The sequence below is a fragment of the Neoarius graeffei genome, chromosome 14 (assembly GCF_027579695.1).
Source record: "Neoarius graeffei isolate fNeoGra1 chromosome 14, fNeoGra1.pri, whole genome shotgun sequence".
NCBI lineage: Eukaryota > Metazoa > Chordata > Actinopteri > Siluriformes > Ariidae > Neoarius > Neoarius graeffei.
In genome coordinates, this window is record NC_083582.1 from 58887378 (window position 1) to 58893377 (window position 6000).

At 43.1% G+C, this 6000-nt stretch overlaps 1 pseudogene; it reads right to left on the reverse strand.

Moving 5' to 3' along the window:
- Window positions 1-5747, reverse strand: part of LOC132897641 (uncharacterized) — a 57507-nt pseudogene extending 51760 nt beyond the window's left edge.
- Window positions 5748-6000: the final 253 nt, after the last annotated feature.

Sequence of the window (6000 nt, forward strand, 5' to 3'; positions counted from 1 at the left end):
GCTGCACGTGAAGAAACAGAAAGGCCATCCAGAGTCACTGACTACGTTTACATGCACATCCAAATCGAACTGCTGTCGGTAATCGAGCTGAAGGTCCCAGCAGGGTGCCAGAGAAATCCAATCCTACATGCACACAACTGAAATCGGGCTATTGTGTGAGGTGCATTGTGCACCCGAGCCACAGGTGGCGCAACACGCCCCATCGTGTTGGTACACTTCTGGTTGTCATCATGAAGAAGAGCTATTCAAGAATGTAACAAAGTTATCAGTTCCGTGTTCTCCATTGCACGTTTTTCTCCCGTCCATGAATTTTAATATATTCAACTCCTTAAGCTGAATGAGCATGAACTCTGTCTCCTCACTGCTCCAGAAGTGCACGTTTCTGCTTGCCTGTGGCAGTGGGGGCGTGGTCAAGCGCCAGTCTGTGACAGGAGGGCGGAGCCAGGGAAGGTGAGTGGCAGAATCACTTCACCTGATGGTAATTAACCTGTGTTTGTGTGTCTTCCCAGTAACCGCACCCTATTTAAGAAGGCAGAGGGAGAGCAGAGGGGAGAGCTCATCCCGGGACTAGAACACAGCGTGAGCGAGCGCGCGCGCGCGCGCGCGTGCGTGTGTGTGTGTGTTTTTTTTTTCTCAAGAATAAAAGTAGGCTGTTAAACTGAAAAGTCTGACAATAAAAAGCCTATTAGTACCAGAAGCTTTGTCCTGCCATCCTCTGTGCTCCACCCACACTTCAGAGAGCTCTACATCGCCATTTTCTCTTCTTCGTTTGTTCCTCCTGACCTCTTCTGCTGCTCGCTACTACTGTTGTCATGCCGACCGAGGCTGTTGTGTTTCCCGCTTGTGGTCTCGTCACTCGTCACTTCCGGAAGTAGCTCGACAACTAGCTCGATAGGGTATACATGCACAAAGTAGCTCGGCAGAAATCGCATAAACTAGGTCGTGTAGCTCGATTCCGAGAAATCAAGTTCGGTTCAATTTCAGCCAAATTAAGGTGTATACATGGCATTTTGAACTTCAATTTCAGTCGAGCAACGGCAGAAATTCGATTCTCTCTATGTGCATGTAAACGTAGTGACTGTGTAATCAGAAAACTTACTTCTAGCTGTATGTGGTCCTAGTACAAGTACTTCAGTCTTGTCAGAGCTAAGCAGAAGGAAATTAATAAGCATCCAGTGTCTAATGTCCTTCACACATTCCTCAATTCTATTAGGCTGGTGTCTCTCATCAGGTTTTGCAGAAACATACAACTGTGTGTCATCAGCATAACAGTGGAAACTAATACAATGTTTATGAATAATATCACCCAGAGGTAACATATATAGAGAAAAAATTAGTGGACCCAAGACTGCTTTGGTGTTCCTTGTGGATCACCAAACTTTACCTCAGTACGTCTAGAAATATCACCATTTATATCAACATACTGATAACGATCAGTTAAAGAAGAGCTGAGCCAGGAGAGGGCCGTTCCCTTAACTCCCACAACATTTTCTAGTCTATCCAGAAGAATGGAATGATCAATGGTATCAAATGCTGCACTAAGGTCAAGCAGCACAAGCAAGAAGACACAGCCCTGATCAGATGCCAACAGTAGGTCGTTTACTACTTTAACCAAAGCTGTTTCTGTGCTGTGATTCGGTCTAAATCCTGACTGATACATTTCATGGATGTTATTCCTATGTAAATATAAGCATAACTGCTGTGCCACAGCTTTTTCAAGGATCTTGGAGATAAAGGGGAGGTTTGATATTGGCCTATAAATGGACAGCTGACAGGGATCAAGGTCAGGTTTTTAATCAGGGTTTTGATAACTGCTAGTTTAAAGGATTTGGGTACATAGCCAATCGTGAGAGAAGAATTTATTATTTTTAGAAGCGGTTCAATTACTTCAGGTATTATCTGTTTGAATAGATGTGTAGGTAAGGGATCTAGTACGCAAGTTGAGGCTTTTGATGCTGAGATTAATGAAAGTAATTCAGTTTCTTTAAGGGGAGTAAAACATTCAAATTGATGATCTGATAGAGTTATATGGTTAACTACAAGGTCACTTTCATTGTCTGACCTTAAATTAGTAGTTTGAATTTTTTGTCAGATATTCTGAATTTTGTCATTAAAAAAATTCATGAAATCGTTACTATTATATACTGCAGGTGTGCATGTGTCTATAGTGGACTTATTCCTGGTTAATTTTGCTACAGTATTAAATAGGAATCTAGGATTATTTTTGTTATCTTCTATTAGGGAGGAGAGATATGTTGATCTTGCAGCACTAAGCGCTTTTCTATACTTCAGGAAGCTCTCCTTCCACGTTAATTTGAACACTACCAATTTTGTTTGACACCATTTACGTTCCAATTTTCGAGTAGTCTGTTTTAATGTGCGAGTGTCATCATTATACCAGGGTGCTAATTTTTTTGTCTCTGACCATTTTCCTTTTTAGAGGAGCTACATTATCTAAGGTATGGCGGAATGTTGACTCTAAGCATTCAGTTGCCTGATCAAGTTCTGCAGGGGCTGACAGTGACCCAATCAAAGTTGATAACTCTGGGAGATCATTTATAAAGCTCTGTGCAGTAGTTGACGTGAATGTACATTTAATACAGTAGCGTGGTGAGGTGCATATATTATTACTCAGACATAGTTTGAATGAGATGAGATAATGATCTGAGATAACTTCAGACTGGAAGTATGACTATATTGTCTACGTTTAACCTGAATGTTAGTATTAGATCAAGGATGTGACCACCATTATGGGTCGGTCCTATGACATTCTGATTAATCCCTACTGAATCTAAAATGGACACAAACACTGTTTTTAAAGGGTCTTCTGGGTTATCAAAGTGAATATTAAAATCTCCGACAACTAAAGCTTTGTCTAAGGAAATAACCAGATCTGAGATAAAATCTGCAAATTCAGAAAGAAACTCAGAATATGGCCCCGGGGGCCTGTAAATAATAAGCAATGGAATTAACTGAGTAGACTTATTTTTCGAGGCTACATACATTATATGAGTATGAAGAACTTCAAATGTATTAAATTTATAACCAGGTTTTTGTGTTACACCGAGATAATCATTATAAATAACCGCAACGCCTCCTCCTCTGCCAGTTTGATGAGGCTGGTGTATATAACTGTATCCAGGAGGACTCGCTTCATTTAATGCTATATATTCATTTGGCTTAATCCATGTTTCAGTTAAACAAAGTACATTAAACTCCTGATCAGTAATGAGTTCATTAACCATTAGCGCTTTAGATGTAAGAGATCTAATATTTAATAGTCCCACCTTTAGATCAAAGGTGCTAGCAGCAGCTGTACAGTCAGTATGATCTAATTTTATATTGATTAGGTTACTGGAGCAAACTCTCTGAAAATTTCTACCTTTTTGTTTAGCCCGGGGAACAGACACAGTCTCAATGTAGTGGACCCTGAGTGACGACTCTGTGCAGCTAGCAGACAGTTGGTTTAGCCTGTTCGTCTGCTCCCTGGCCTTGGCTCTGGATTGTCAGGAATTAACTAGGCCTGCTCTGAGACTATGACCTATGCTGCAGGAAATGAGAGCAGCACCTTCCCGACTGGGATGGATACAGTCTCGCCCTAACAGGCCAGCAGTGCCCTCAAAATTAGCCCAATTATCTATAAAGCCCACACTGTTTTCAGAGCACCACCTGGACAACCAGTAGTTCAGCGACCATAACCTGCTATAAGCTATATCGCCATGCCTCATTGGGATGGGGCCAGAGCATACTACAGCATCGGACATCGCCTTTGCTAATTTAAACACCTCTACAAGGTTACTCTTCATAACCTCAGACTGACGAAGGCGTATATCATTAGCTCCTGCATGGATAACTATCTCTGAGAACCTGTGCTTGCCTAGGACCCTCAGATTACCCGCTATGTCCGGCACCCTGGCTCCCGGTATACACCTGACTAAAGCTGCTGGTGCCCCTAAAGGCTCAGCTAATTTCACGTGCCATATGATAGAGTCCCCTATAACCAGAGGTCTTTCAGGTTTCTCAGTGGGTGCATCACTAAGGAGAGCAAACCCGTTCGACACGTGACGCGGAGAGGAGTGGTGCTCCTGTGGGCGAGCCTCAGCGGTAGCTTTGGCTCTACGTTTATGCCGCCGAGTCGTCACCCATTTGCCCCGCTGTAAGGGCTCTAATGCCAGAGTTGGGGGATTGCTAACTCCACCTAGGGCATCCAGACTTTCCCCTACAGAAACTACTCTGTTCTCATGCTCACTAACCTTCTCTAAAGCCTGGCGCTTCTATCACTGTAATCTTCTCCGTCAGAGAGCTAACTAATCTGCGCTTATCACAAATAAAGCTAATAAAGCTATCACTGAAGGTGTGCCATGATGAAAAGATTCACGTACCTTAATTGAAGATCTGTTGATATTAAAGCAGATCCAGTGTAGATGGCCTTCGCTTGTGGTCTTTACACAGGAGGAAAGAAAAAGAAAGCTTCCGGTCTTCGTGTTCTTCCGAAAAAAAAGAGAGAAAAAAACGGAAAAAGGAAAGCAAAAGTGAAAAGTACAAAAAGGAAAGTGACAGTACAATAAAAATGAAGAGGATACTGGAAAATTATTTGTAAAAAAAAGTTTAAAAAGATTAATAATTAACGCCAGCACTCGCGGGAAAAAAGGACTCGGCGCAAACAACTCAGGAACCAGGAAGTGCGTAGCACAGAATGCACAAAAAACATGCTACATTTGAAAGAGCTAAGATTGTATGTGTTTAAATTCAGTTAATCAGAAAGAGTGTTCAACATTCTTGTAGTTCTAACGGTAAAGGATTTCTGGTAGGTTGTGGTTTTACACTTATGGACATCGTACTTAACGATGATTACATTACATTACATAACATTTAGCAGATGCTCTTATCCAGAGCATCATACAATGAGTGCAAAAGTCAGGTACACAAAGTGCTGAACTTCTATACAAAAAAAGGTCTAGTGCCAACTAAACAAATGGCAACAATACTAGTGTAATATTCTGTTGAAGTAGCAATGTTTAAATAGCCATGGAAACAAGCCAACCATACAAAGTAAAACTAAATAGAAAACTCAAAGGGCTAACCCCACGATAGACAGTACACAGCCTGAGTTGGTAAAGACTGAAACACAAGGAAGCAGGGGAGAGGTGCAGCCTGAAGAAGTGATTCTTCAGTGTACACTTGAAGGTGGTCATGGAGTCGGCATTTCTGACCACAATGGGAACGTTATTCCACCAATGGGGAACCAGGACAGACAGCAGTCTTAAGTCGGCTGGGGAGGAGTGGAGAGGAGGAGGGGCCAGGTGACCAGTAATTGCAGAGTGTAGGGATCTGGCTGGTGTGTAGGGGCAAATCAGACTCTGGAGGTATGCTGGCCCTAACCCCTTAATAGCTTGGTAAGCAAGCACCATTGTCTTAAATTTGATATGAGCTGCAATAGGTAGCCAATGCAGGTCAGCAAGCAGAGGGGTGACATGAGAAGAATGAGGAAGGTTGTAGACTAGGCAAGCTGCAGCATTCTGGATGAGCTGCAGGGTTCTGATGGCAGAAGCTGGAAGGCTAGCAAGGAGAGAGTTGCAGTAGTCCAAGCGGGAGAGGATCAGTGCTTGGACCAGGAGCTGAGTAGAGTAGGTGGTGAGAAAAGGGCAGATCCTTCAGATGTTGCAGAGGAATCTACACATCTGGGTCACTAAAGCAATGCTCGCTGAGGAGGAGAGTTTGTTGTAGAACATGACCCCTAGGTTCTTTGCACTGGATGAAGGTGACCTAGAGATGTCCCCCAGGGAGATGATGATGTCCAGGGGTGGAGAGGATGGAGGATGGAACTTCAGGTGATGGTTGTCCATCTGGCTCTGGATGTCATGCAAGCAAGCAGAGATGCAAGTGGAAATCTGTGTGTCAGAAGGAGGAAAAGACAAACAGTTAGGTGCCATCAGCATAGCAGTGGTAGGATAGACCATGAGCAGAGACAATCAGGCCGAGAGACTGGGTATAGAGGGA